This window comes from Amblyomma mixtum, chromosome 1 (genome assembly GCF_055824585.1).
Source record: "Amblyomma mixtum isolate Tamu chromosome 1, ASM5582458v1, whole genome shotgun sequence".
Lineage (NCBI taxonomy): Eukaryota > Metazoa > Arthropoda > Arachnida > Ixodida > Ixodidae > Amblyomma > Amblyomma mixtum.
The window spans coordinates 223323405-223337400 of record NC_143012.1 but is presented as its reverse complement, the minus strand read 5'-3'; the positions used below and the strand labels follow the sequence as shown (position 1 = coordinate 223337400).

Genomic DNA, 13996 nt, shown 5'->3' with positions numbered 1-13996 from the left:
GATCTTGTCTTTTCTTGTGATATTTGTACACCATCCGAAGCAGCGCTCAGGTACTGCTGCACGGCGGCGAAGTGACGTGACACCGGTTGTGGGCGCAGCTTGGGTAGAGCGGCGCAGCGATGCTTACTGGCATTTTGCAAAGTGTTTCGCATCCTCACGCGAACCCGCGAAGGCGATATTAGCGTGTGATAAAAAAAAAGTCGATGTCCTCACTAATTGGAATCAGATCCCTCAGAATCTGAGCTGCTAGTCATGCCGGTGTTTTTTTCATTCGCTGGTCAGCCCGTGTGTGAGAAAGCAGACGATGCAGCAGTAGGTGCGTCACAACTTTTGTGCGCCCACGTGACCAGGCGAAGTAGTTGCAGTTTTTTTACCTCCATGAGTAGTTGACCTTCCCCCTCTGTGACGTCACTGTACGACTCGGCGTTCCGAAACCGAAACCGAAAATCGTTCACCTAAAATTGCGATAATACATTATTCACTGTGAATATATGAATATTTGAGTGTGTATCATGCTTCCTGGAGCCATAGGAAGCGTTTGAGACTAAGAACGCGCGAACGACAAATTTGGTGTCTCCACCCCTTTAATCAATGTCCAGCATTAATTACACCTCAAGGCAAGCAGCATGTTTGTTTTCAATATTTCAATTTTTGTGAAAACTTGAAAATAAATAGTAACGCCAAACTTTGCTTTTTTTTGTTTTCGCAACCACTAAGCCCTGGTGTCCTATATATAGTGTAGTGTTTGTAATCGGCATCTAGCCGAATGTTACTACTCTGTTGGCCACTATGAAAGAATAAAACATGGCGGCTTAAGTAGAGTGTAACAGGCTCGCTTTATCAGTCCCTCGCCCAATCTCATCAATCGGACCCCATCACAGTCTCCGGGAACACTAAGTATAGGACACGGCGCCATCTTTAAAACCAAGGGAGTCCTAGAGAAATTTTTTGCCTTAGTGTGTTCCCTAGGTGGCATTGAAGCAAAATGACACTTTAGAAAAATTCCCGATGTGGTAAAAAAAAATTCAGGGCTGAAAGGGTTAAAAGACGGGTCCTATCTCTGCCCTCTCAGCTGATTGAAGTTTTGGCGGGATTTTTGGCCTCAGTAAAACACGGGGCAGAAGGCTGTTCCTATGCTTTAATGTAACTTTTAGTGTAGTTATTATAATTAAAGCTAGTTGAAGATCTTCTGTCCACATCCCAGGATCTTCAATTCGCGGAGGATATATCTTCGCGTGAGACATTTTCAAAATCTCCTTTAATGTCGAGCACCTAAAATATGTTTGCTGCCTCTCAGCATGTCTGTGGAAACTTATGCCGCCCAGCATTCATACCGCGCACAAGACCTCAAAAGCGAGCCGATAATTTACAATACATTTTTAAAAATTCGCACTTCTACGCCTCGGAGCGAGCAGCAGTGCCGGGCTTTCGCCCAAATTCGCGCGCAAAGCGTCATGCAGCGCTCGTTACGTCAGCAGCGGAGGGCTATCATTGGTTCAATGTGCAAACTCTTTCTGACGTCACGCAGCTACAATGGAGGCGGCCGGAAGCTCCACCCCCCTAGAGAACTGCGCGCTTCGGCAGCCGGCGGAAGGACCAAGTGGGTGGGCCGGCGTAGGAGCGCCAACATTTCAGTTTGCAAAAGTGACGAGAGAGAGAAAGGCACGAAAACTCGGAAATTGGTTGGTTTGGTTTATGGGGTTTAACGTCCCAAAGCGACTGAGGCTATGAGAGACGCCGTAGTGGAGGGCTCCGGAAATTTCGACCACCTGGGGTTCTTTAACGTGCACGGACATCGCACAGTACACGGGCCTCGAATTTCTCCTCCAAAGAAATTCAACCGTCGCGGCCGGGATCGAACCCGCGTCTTTCGGGACAGCAGCCGAGCACCATAGCCACTGAGCCACCGCGGCGGCAACTCGGAAATTCAGATTTTAACTACAGATAACTCAGCTTCCACAAAACACATTAAAAACATTCTTGTTGGAATTTGTTTGTGAAACGGCATCCTCTAATATTCTAGGCATACCGTAACATTATATACCTATAGCCCCTTAAACTGTTGGGCTCTCCTAGATTGTACAGTGTCAGAGGCAAGGTCGAGTAGCAAAGAACATGTACATGTCATCAGTGTCTGCTTCGGAAAGCATAGTGTCTTAAGGAGTCACTAACATAAAGCGTTCCATGTGTACAGTATCAAAACTATACTGTATGAGTGCACCAGCCATGCACGAGTGCCACGAGCAGATGAATCGCCTGATTAGCCAGAGCAAGCCAAACCAGTGACAATGTTGTCCTCGCATACAGGGTTGGGCAGAGATCTTGATAGGAAGGTTCATTGCGTGACAAGTGCTATTGTCACCTGTTCTTGGCATCTTGAAAGTTTGCGTCACCTTTAAACTAAGCGCGACCCGGCCGTGGTTGACAGAGGCAGAAGTGATCGTCGACGACCGTAATTGATTATCGCCGCCGCAAAGTTTAGTTCATTTGCGTGATCAAGTGTGTCCATAAACGTGGCATATGAGATGTAGTGTTTAACGCATGTTCTTTAGTTTGCTTTACCATTGCAGCATTCGGACATTTTTTTAATTTCGCCTGCAGTGAAATGCAGCCGCCACGGCCAGGATTACATCCCGCTACTTTGGAAATAGCAGCCAAACGCTAAAGCCACAGAGCCACTGTTTCCTTCCTATTTATTTTTTATTGCGTTAGTAATACTACTGCAGGTTTCGCCTCGTCGCGTAGCCCCGGTCGGTAGGGACGGATGACCTTGAACAGCCTCTGCACCGAGCAGGTGGCGCGCCGCGCGGCAGCGGCGCCGCTACCGCGCCACGCCGCGCATATAAATGCGCGCTTGCCTTGGCGTGAATGCTTTGCTATGCAGTCCTCTAAGGAGAAGTGGCAGCGACAGGAAGAAGAGAGGAAGCGACAACGTGCACAAGAGACGCCAGAACAGCGTGAAGAACGTCTTGCAAAGCGTCGTGCTAAGGATGCAGCTCGGCGACAACGTTCTACTTCGCAGAGTGGTTCCACGTCATCAGTCACCGATGAATCTCAACACCTGACTGCTCAGGAACGTCGCAGTGCTACCAGGCGATGGCAACGCGCCGAAGAATCGCCAGAAGAACTATCTAGCTATGCCACCTATACTCCACAAGCGAACACACAAGCGTAGTCATGCAGCCATTGCTAATGCAATTTACCCGGTTTAACCAGAGCTAAACCACTGCCAATTTTTTTATTTATACAATACTGCTAGCCGCAAGGTGAGGATGTAAGCAGGAGTGGGAGGTATGAAGTACAGACACAAGTAATACATGCGAAAAACGAACCAAGACACTACAAGACTACCTCTACAAATCATCAGAAACAAATGCGAAAATGCACGCACAGATTGACAAAATAGTATAATAAAATAGTGTAGTTTGGCGTGGCTGAGTTCAGAGTGTGTAAATATACAACTGAAGGTTTTCAACGAATGTTCCACAGCACTGGCTGGCAGCTGATTCTACTCCCGTATCATCTTCAGAAAGAATGTATTTGCGAATGTCTTTGTGTGACAGGAATAATCTTTTAATTTTTTTTTTATTGTGGTGTGATTGGGTGGTTCGCCTGCGCACTGGCTCGATGTACTCGAGTTTGCTCATACCGAGTTTATCGTGGTATACAGCAAGTACATGTATTTTAATCAATCACGTTGGGGCCACTTCTCTAAACACTCTAATCCTGCCTTCCACAAGAATGGTATATAAATCTTGCCACTTTCTTTTGGATGGACTTTAGCTCATTTATGTTGCCTTTTGTGGACGGGTCCCAGACAACTGATCCATATACTTTATGACAGGATGAACTAAAGTTTTATATGCCACTAATTTCGTTGTCAGTGACATGTTGCATATGCCACGCCTTTCGCTGTCTTCCTGCCTGTCGGAGAGTCGCCACGCGACATATCGGCTGCTCATCCCATGCACACTTCCAAAGACGACGGGTTGGCCTTTTCGGTTTGATCCGCAAGAAAAAACAATAGAAGCAGGCAAAGTCAATTTTTGAAACTTGGTTTTATTCGAAAACTTGGTTTTGTTTGACATGCCCAGCACAGAGAGCTGGCTCATCTACCTTCCACTGCTTTTTTAATGGCGACATCTCTTTCTAGGAACTAGCACAGATGTATGTATAGTCACGGACAAAAGTTTAAGAGCCGCGGCCGGGTTCAAGAAACAAAAAACTGCCTGAGTGGGCTGCCAAACGAGGTCAATACAAAGCATCGAAATATGAGGGGACATGCGTGTACTTGAAGGAATGTCAGCTGACTGGTTAGTGAGGCAATGCAGAAATAATTTATTTTCTGCAAATCTTCATCCCGTAAGTTTTTATCTATAACTGTATGACCATTTAAGCAAACAAGGGAAGGGGAATGAGGGGCTCGTTATAAATATGACAGAAGCCAACAGCCACAGAAACCAAGGGGCACAGGGGATTTTTAATTAATTTATTTATTTTGTGGTGTTCATCAATTTAGAATATTACTGAATATGTAATCGCTTAAAGCTAATTGGTTAGAAAAGCAGAAGAAAAAACAACCACATGCCGGCGGTGGGATACGAACCCATGACCTCCGAATTACGCGTCCGGTGCTCTACCTCTGAGCTACGGCGACGGCTGTCAAATCATCTGCTTTCGGGGGTATTTATGTTTTCAAATAACCTAACCTTGAGAGTGTTCATCAGCGCCACCCACGTTCATAAGCGGCGAACGTAGAACGTCCTGAGTTACCGCAGATGTGACGTAGAACGTCATCGAATGGAGAGGGTGGAAGCTGCGTGAGAACCCTCTTATGCTTCCTATGGCATCAAGGCTGCCAGAACCGAGGCCCTCGCTAAGCAATTAAGCAAACAAGGGAAGGGGATGAGGGGCTCGTTATAGATATGACAAACGCCAACAGCCAAAGAAACCAAGGGGCACAGGGGATTTTTAATTTATTTATTTATTTTGTGGTGCTGATCAATATAGAATATTACTGAATATGTAATCGCTTAAAGCTAATTGATTAGAAAAGCAGAAAAAACAACGACATGCCGCCGGTGGTATACGAACCCACGACCTCCGAATTACGCGTCCGGTGCTCTCCCTCTGAGCTACGGCCACAAAATAAATAAATAAACACCACAAAATAAATAAATTAATTAAAAATCCCCTGTGCCCCTTGGTTTCTGTGGCTGTTGGCTTCTGTCATATTTATAACGAGCCCCTCATTCCCCTTCCCTTGTTTGCTTAATTGCTTAGCGAGGGCCTCGGTTCTGGAAGCCTTGATGCCATAGGAAGCATAAGAGGTTTCTCACGCAGCTTCCACCCTCTCCGTTCGATGACGTTCCACGTCACACCTGCGGTAACTCAGGACGTCTACGTTCGCCGCTTATGAACGTGGGTGGCGCTGATGAACACTCTCAAGGTTAGGTTATTTGTAAACATAAATACCCCCGAAAGAAGATGATTTGACAGCCGTGTTTTAGAACTTTGTGATAGCGAATCCCTGCAGGTAGCCATGCTGTAGATCGATCTCGCTAAGGCATTTGACAGGGTGCCACATGACATCCTGTTTGATTTGTTGGACTATGTTGGTGTTGGTAAAGTTATACGCTATGGTGTAAAAATGGCGTACAGAAACTGCACTACCATGGAGGAAGGAAAGAAAGAGGAGAGGCCCTTTCCACACAGCAATCACGTGGTTTTTTCTATGGTGGCTAGAAGGGCCATAGTTTTTTACTCCGGCAGCGTAGCAACGGCGTCGTAGTTGCTGTTTACAAACAGGGCGATAGCAGACGGCCGCGGCGTAGCATTTGCGGTGCGGCGTAGGCGTGCTTTCCTCAACTGCTCGAGTTTGTTTTTGATCGTGCTCATAGGCTGACGTTGGCGCCGTTCACTCATATCTCAGGTGAAATTCGCTGCCAAACTCTCGATGTTGCGTGCATTCAACGTGCTCGGCGACCACGATCGCACGGGCATTTCGTCTACTGCGTCACTGCTCGGAGCCGTCGGGAGACCGCCGCTGCATTCGCGCCGTTCGTTCACCAGTGATTCAATACGGCGTGTGCTAGAGCGGTCGTCGGCGTATTGTGCGGACATTTCGCGTCCTGTACGTGCAGTGTGTGTGTGCCATCCGCGCTCCCGTTTACATCGGCAGTGATACCTCGTTGCTACCTATGCGATTCTTGCAACGCTCCAGCGATTGTCACTGACGTCGGTATAACTGTCATTTTCGTTTTTCGACGATTGCGCTTGTTTGAGCGGCGGAGGCCATGACATGGGCGGAGAGCGATATTGTAAAGGAAGCAGCTGCGCTCGCTTTGCTCTTAGTGTGCAGAAACTTTGTTACATGCTCGTTTGAAGCGTGTAACGTTTGAAGCGACTAGCTAGCTATTTGACTCTGGGACGTGCCGGGCTCAAGTGTATTCGTTCATATTGCAGCGTGCAACGCGAAATCGAACACCGGAGCAGAGACGAAAAATGGCTGAGGCTTAGCTTAGGTTAAGCCTAGTCAGATGCGAAGCATATTGTCGCCGAGATGCATATCGAGCACGCCGCTTGGCTAGACGTTCTTCACGCTCTTCATCAGTCTCTGTAGCACGCCGCAACTTTTGCTTCTCATTCCAACGAGCAGCCCTGTCTCCAGGAGGCATCTCTATCCCGTGTACGCCTAGCAGAGGCAGGCGCACCCCCTTGTATACCGCCGCTCCAGCATCACGTGTTCACTACAGCGCACCTAGCGGCAGAAGCAGGAAACACATTGGTCGCGACGCCTCGCGCGACGGCGCGAGCTGGGGCCCCGTTCCTGCTATGTCGTTACGTCACGCATCACGTGGTCCTCCTTGGTCGCGACTCCTCGCGCGACGGCGCGAGCTGGGCCCCCGTTGCTCATCTGCTGTGACGTCACGCACCACGTGGTCATCCTTGGTCACGACGCCTCGAGTTGGGCCCCCGTTTTTCATCTGTTGTGACGTCACGCATAACGTGGTATGACATGGAGGTCACGAAAGGTCAATGGTAACGACACCGCCGCGCTCGAGGAGCTGGGTTGGGCTATTTTAGTATGCTTCGCATAAAAAACTGCGGCGGTCCCTCAGTGGTCGAGCGCGCGAGCGAGAGCCTCACTTTGCCGTCTACTATATGCACTTTGGCCCTCTCCGTTTCTGTGGCCTCTATGAATGGCTTTTGGAGTTGTGAATCAAAAGTCATTGTTGGCACGGCCACCATTACAACACGTTATGATACTACATTTTGTGTTCAGGGTCAAGAACTCAAACTTATTAGTATATTTGCCCTTCCTCACTGCTGTATGAGAAAGCATTCCTTGCATGGCCAGCCGCTCGAAAACATGCAATGAAGATAAGTATGGTATTCAACACCAACAAAAAAATACTGCAGAATTTTTCTAATCCTCACTGCTGCAACAGAAGGCACTGTTGACACTGCCAGCTTCCAAAACATACACAATGGAGGCAGATTCAGGGACAAGAGCTGCAATAAAAGGCAGGTTTAACTCTAAGGTGGGGTGTGGTCATGCATGGCAGCATTGTTCACTGCTGAATCAAAAGCAGACAAGTGCACACTCATTCAGCATAAAACTGAGAGGTTTGGGCTATCCACCAGAGAGCGCGACTAAGGTGTGGCCAGTAAGTGGGACACTTTTATGCGAGCATAGCATGCAGACAACCCCACATCAATAGCCTTGCTCAGTGATCTCATGCATGAACCTCTAAACTCGTTCTAGGATTTTTTTTTTACAACCTCATGAGCACATTTGACAGCTGCCCACTAAAAAACCATTATACTCTCAAATAGAAAGTGTTGCAGAGTACCATTCAAATATAAGCCTCGTGCCAGCAAGCTGGACATGTAAGGCTTCCAGGGTAGCCATATACTGAAACATTTCAGGAAGCTTAAATTTAAAGGCAGTACTTTATACTGCATTATAGTGGGATAGTTTGTTTGGAAGCTTCATGGAATACACTGTGAGATCCAAGACACACATCATTAAAAAAAAAGGAAATTTAAGTGCTTTCAGGCGATCGGTATGTGAAATCTTAATTTTAGAACGTCCCCAAAGCTCTTATAAAATTTGATAAAATATTTATACTGAAATGACTCAAAAACCTGAGCTAGCGGTGACTATTGCATGCAATACTGAGTAAAGAATGCAGGGGCTCATTCGGTCGAATGTAAAATTTACCGTCAATTTTGTATGCGATTATTGGTGCGTACGTTTATGCACTCACTGTAGTTTCTACCGGCGTCTTGGTTATACCTGTGATTAATTCGATCCCGACTTAACGTATTCTAACGTTATTCTAAACTCAAGGTAGACAGGTGCGCCGAAGCAGATGAGTAAATTTTTATTCTTTTCACAATACAGCCACTACCAGTGGCGTAGGCAGAAATATATTTAGGGGAGATTTATACGCCGCCGGTAAAAAGAGACCCTGCACTTAAACAATACCTTGGATATTTTTCTCCTTTATTAAAAGCGAAGGGTTAGTTTGTTCACTGTAATATCTATATAAAGATACGAATGCACACAGGATCCCGAGAACTTCATTCGTAAAAAACATTTATTTTCTCACAAAAAATCGTACAAAGAACGCGGCTATTTACAATATTTTCACATCATATACAACAACACAAAAGCTTCTGCTGCGAACAAATGGCATTTGTGAAAACTTCTACCCCGTGCATGCAAACCTGTGCCCTGTTGCAGAGGCCCTTAAAAAAAAAAAGCGCCTTTTATTTTCGTGATATTTTAGGATCATTTGAGCACAATGCAAAGGATGAAAAAGTAGGTCAACGTGAAAAGGTCTGTTTAATGGAGTGAACTGTGCCTAGAATTAAAAGGAGTGCCATACGCCATGCGATGGTGAAGAAGAGTGACTGGGGGGGGGGGGGGGGGGGGGGGGGATGTAGACCTCACAAAATTTTGGGGGTTGTTCTAACACCGAAACACCCCCCTGGCTACGCCCCTGGCCACTACAACTGGGGCTTGCCGATGATGCCGATGTACAACTGTAGCTGGGGCAGATTAATCAGAAAAAAAAATTCATATACGCACGCACGTGCACATGTGAAAATGTCACCTGTTAGAGTATTCTAACTCAAGAAAAATACCGCACATATATCGTGAGCACGAAGAATGAAATGCCAAAAATGAGCAACACTGTAGCTATACAAGACAGATATACACAAAACTTCACTGATAAAATAAAATCAGAATCAGATACTTAAACCACACATAAAAATGTGTTGTTTAAGTATCTGATTCTGATACTTAAAACACACATGGTTTGGATTGTTTGTTTTTGCACTCCCTCGTCATTTTTCTTCATATGTTTGCTGATACTGCTTGAATGGTGCTGTTTACATGTGTGTCTCAAGTTTGAGTTAATATGTCTGACATTCTTGTTGATATGCTTTTTCAGGAAGTTGGGAATATAAATGTGATAGAGGCCCGTTTGCTGAAATAAATGTTTAATTGAACACTAGCCGAGCAAGTAGGAATTCATAATTGTCCCTTAAACTGCGTGAGCTTCTTAAACATCTGCCGCACTTGGCTGCCTTGGAAAGTTTGTGTAACTTGCTTGCCAACATGAAAAAGGCGTATATTAATCTACTACACTTCTGATCAAATGAATGTAGTGGTTCTCCAGAGGATCATTTTCAAACATATGTGCCTGCAGTACTTTGAAAACTTCTGTCGTTTGCAAAGATTCCAGTAACTGATGTAGCAGGTCGTGTAAAAGAGTTTTTGAAGCCATTTTTTTCATATGCACTGCCCGTCGAACAAGGAATTCAGATTGCTGGCAGATTTTTACCACACTGTCTGATGGGTAGCAGAGCCCTCCTTTACTTTTCCTGCGTATGAACGATGCAGCTGGATCTGTGTGAGGAGCAAACAGAGCTGCAGTGCACTGCTCACACATCAGCTCTAAGCTTAGCTTGCGTGCGACACAGCCAGCAATATATGCTACTACTCGACTCCCAAAATCGCTGATGTTTTCTGCGGATGCTATATAATCATGCTCAGCAGCTATGCGGTGCTGTTCACTTTTGTCACTCTCTGTAAGCCGGCTCCTTGCTGTGGAGGAATTCAATACCTCGGCTGACGAATGTCTGGCAGTGGCACTGCACAATAAGATAGTAATATTATCTAAAACTTGACAAATCCCAGAGGCAACATCTCAAAGTTCATTTTGCACTAGTATTCTTTTAAATGCTGCTTGAAATTGCTGTGCTGTGGGGTTATCATTATGGCCACCATGTGCTCTGATAAGGCCAAAAAAAAGTTCAAGATGGTCCTGGCAGATCTTATATGCTGGAATGTACTTCAGTATTTTTTTTTGCAAAACTAGCAAGTTATACAGGGCAACCAGACTTTTCATACATATGATAAAGCCCAGAAAACCTGTCTTACGGCTAGTTTCAATAATTTTACGCCTGTTTACAGGCTCTCTCAAAGAAGAGAGGTACCGAGTCGCAACTTCAAACATGTTTTCTATTTCTGTTGCATTTTTTTCATTGATTGGTTTTTTCCAATCCTTCTGGTACATGCTTCGGGAATTTAGGGCATCAAATATATCGTTGACAAGAGTTAGAAACTCTTCTGTTTGCTCGCAGTTTGTAAATCCCTGTAAATGCAATGCTCTGCACTCGGCAAGTGCTGTCGCTACTGACTGGCTCATCACTTGTGCTGCCGGACGAACCTTCATTGGTTGCCTACGCCACTCAATGTGCGCCTTTCTTAGTTTGTTTGCCAGGTGTACGCCTTCGTTTTCTTGCAATGTGTGCAGCTTTTCAATATAGTCCCATGCTACAACTTTATTGTTGTGATCAATAAAGTATTTCATGTGTGCAAAAGCATTCCTTACCAGCTTGAGCATGTGACACGGATCTAGGAAAGCTGCCACTGGTTCTCGGTTGGCAGGATGTGGGAATGTTGTTCTCAGGCAAGTGATGTCTGTAAAATCACAGCCTAGCTCTTGAAGCATAGCTATGTTTGCAGGTGCACCGTCACAAGTTAGAGAGACAATCAAAGCCCCAGTATCGTGTGCACAGAGCAAGCCTTGTGTAACTAAATTTGCCCGTTGTTCACCTACTAGCCCATCAACAAGAAAGTACCCGAGTGGTATCTTCCAGTGACCATTGATGCAGACTGCCATTATTACAAAGGCAGCCTTTGCTTGTGGTAAACAATCACCATCAGCCCCTGCACCGATATCATCAAAGCCTTCAAAATGGCCCCTGCTCCACTGCACTTGTTGTCGTATTGACATTTCATCGACAACAAGGCTACATACAGTTTGGTGGCCCCGGTTGCTAGCTTCCAAGCACTTCATTCTCAGTGCATTGAGCGCCTCTTTTGAAAAGCCTGCCCGTCCGTCTATGCTTTCAAACCACTTCCTTAATGTTCTTGGATGCGGTAAGCATGTATCGAACACTTTTCTTACATAAGCATAAGCTTGAGGGGAATAAAAATGAAGAGTGAGAGCAAAAGCTCTCAGCTCAGGTGGGTAATTTTTGGGGCACGCTGTCCTGTGTGCTTGGCAAGCTGTCGCTGAAGGAGCTGTTGGTTTGCTGCGCCAAGGCTATCTAACACCGCTGCCTGCTCTTTTAGCAAAATATTTTGTGTTGTTAACGCTTTCAGGACGCCTTTCAATTCTGCATTCTGTTTTTTAAGGCGCCTCCTTGACTGCTGAAGCCTTTTTATCTCCCTTCTTGACTTCTGTTGCTGAGCAGCAAGTCTTGCTGCACGAGCTCGCAAGAATGCCTTCTCTGGGGTGTCAACCTATAATGTAGAACCAAAAACAATTATTGGATTCTTATTGACAGTCCGTAGATATCATTTTGACCTTGCCAACATCTTTATGGGGCTATGTGAATACACAAATTCTATGAAAACTATTTTATCTTAGGGTGCCAGATCCTGTCTTGAGTAAATTATGACTAGCTGGTCAGCTTGAAATATAAATTAATGCATTGCATAATGCATGGATATTAATATATACTGTTAAACAATTATTTCTGCCAGAATCAAATTTCCTATAATTATGCGCTTTATAAGGTGCTATATTGCCTAGTGTTGTTTAATGACAGCATTTCCAACAATCACTAACACCGACATGGGAACTTGCATACGTAGTGCATTTGTAGCATTTGCTTACCGTAGCTTGCTTGCTTCGTTTTGGTGTTGCCACCGAAGCTGGCACGGACGACGTAGGCGGCTGTTCCTGTGCATACAGTTGCTCACAGTTCTCAGGGGCTAAGCGCTATGCAAATAATCTTGGTCATCATGGAATTTGTATGCAGTTTTAGCATTATATCACCTCATTTAGTATATATTAATATCTGATTCATGCCATTTGGTGAGCGGTTGTCCAAGGTCCAAAGCTGCAAAGACCCTGGCAGTATTTAAACAAATGAAATTTCTGACTGCATGAACAGTCTGGTAATAAAAGGCTGGTGAAAGCTATATTCAGAGATTGATATCTCTATGCCAACAAGAAAACACCTACAAAACTTGAGCAGAATGTTGTGGTAAATCGAATATACTTCACTGTACATGTAGGCTCGCCTAAGGCTCAGGAGAGGAACAGCTAAGAAATACATGTTAACAGTGCCTCTCATTCAAGCGTGTTTCACTCACAACTTCAGTGGGGATTCACTGTGGTTCAGTTAAAAATAATTTCTTTAAAATTCAAATCACAAAATTAAAAAAAAAATGAAGTCAACCTAGCCCACACAAAATGGACAACTGTTTGATTCCATAGCATTAGTGACTGAACTAATGTTGGGCTAGGTGCTAAATCATTTAAAACCATTGCACCTTTTTTCTTTGCGTGTATAAGCTTAGACGATCCAAAAGAACGAGCTGTGTGTGGCTTAATAGACTAAGTTTATTCAAGCTAAAGAAACTTTCACGGTGAACTCTCCTGTTGCATCAGGATAGCAACTTAGCTGTATCCAATTTAAATACAGAAGAAAAGTGATAGAAAACAGAGACAAAAATCATCTGCTTACCTGTGCAAGGAAGGATTCACCCTGAAAAGTGCCAACTAGGCCTGAGGGGCCAGGGACAGACAAGATGAGCTGGGCTGAGCTGTGCAGAGTGATGTCCATAGGGGCCTGGTGTTGTGAACACATATATGTTTGAATCTGCTTCCACATCTAGGCCATGTCAGTAGTCAGTGAAAGGAACAGAAAAGTGACTTCTTACCTAGCTCTGATATGGTTCTGAATATTCAAGAGCATGGCCAAGATCAGTGGGGTCAGGGACAGACAGGACAGCTTGGACTGAGCTCCGATCAGAATGGAAGTCCATAGGGGCCTGATAGCACAAACACATCTAGCTGTGAACACACTGCTTTTACATACAGGCTACATAAAACAAAAGGTGAAATGCGCGCATGCCTGGCAAACAGAATCTTACCTCTGCCAGCGCTAAATCTCCATGAACACTGGCAAGATCAGGGGAGCCAGGGACAGACAGGGTTTCCGAGGTATCAACATCTAGGTCCATGGCAGCCTGATGGGAAAAGTACATTTAGTAGTGAACTCTGCTTCCTGATAAGGGTTGCATCAAATAGTAAAAGTATGGTATGGTATGGACTGAGGGCTCCGGATGAATTTTTCTTCCACCGAAATGCGTCCAAACAGTAAAAGGACAGTAAGAGGATTCGCATTTTTCCCGACTGCAACTAATTGTGACCAGGGCCGAGCAGTTGGAGACAGCACGAATACGACGCAGTACGAAGCAGTAACTGGAAGTAGCCACCTGTCTGACACGGGTATTTCCGCTTTATTAACTTTTCCGCTGACGAACACCAGCATAGGGCACCCTAAACCGGCAAGCGCCACTCGCGCGGGGGCCTGCGCCCATGCGGTAGCACGCTCCTTCGTTGGCTTTGAAACGCGCGCGCAATCGGCGCGGCGGCGAAATGTAAACAGAAGCCTG

At 45.4% G+C, this 13996-nt stretch overlaps 1 pseudogene; it reads right to left on the bottom strand.

Annotated features, from left to right (window-relative positions):
- Positions 1-11748: 11748 nt before the first annotated feature.
- On the bottom strand, positions 11749-13585 carry LOC149371035 (uncharacterized; annotated as a pseudogene).
- Positions 13586-13996: the final 411 nt, after the last annotated feature.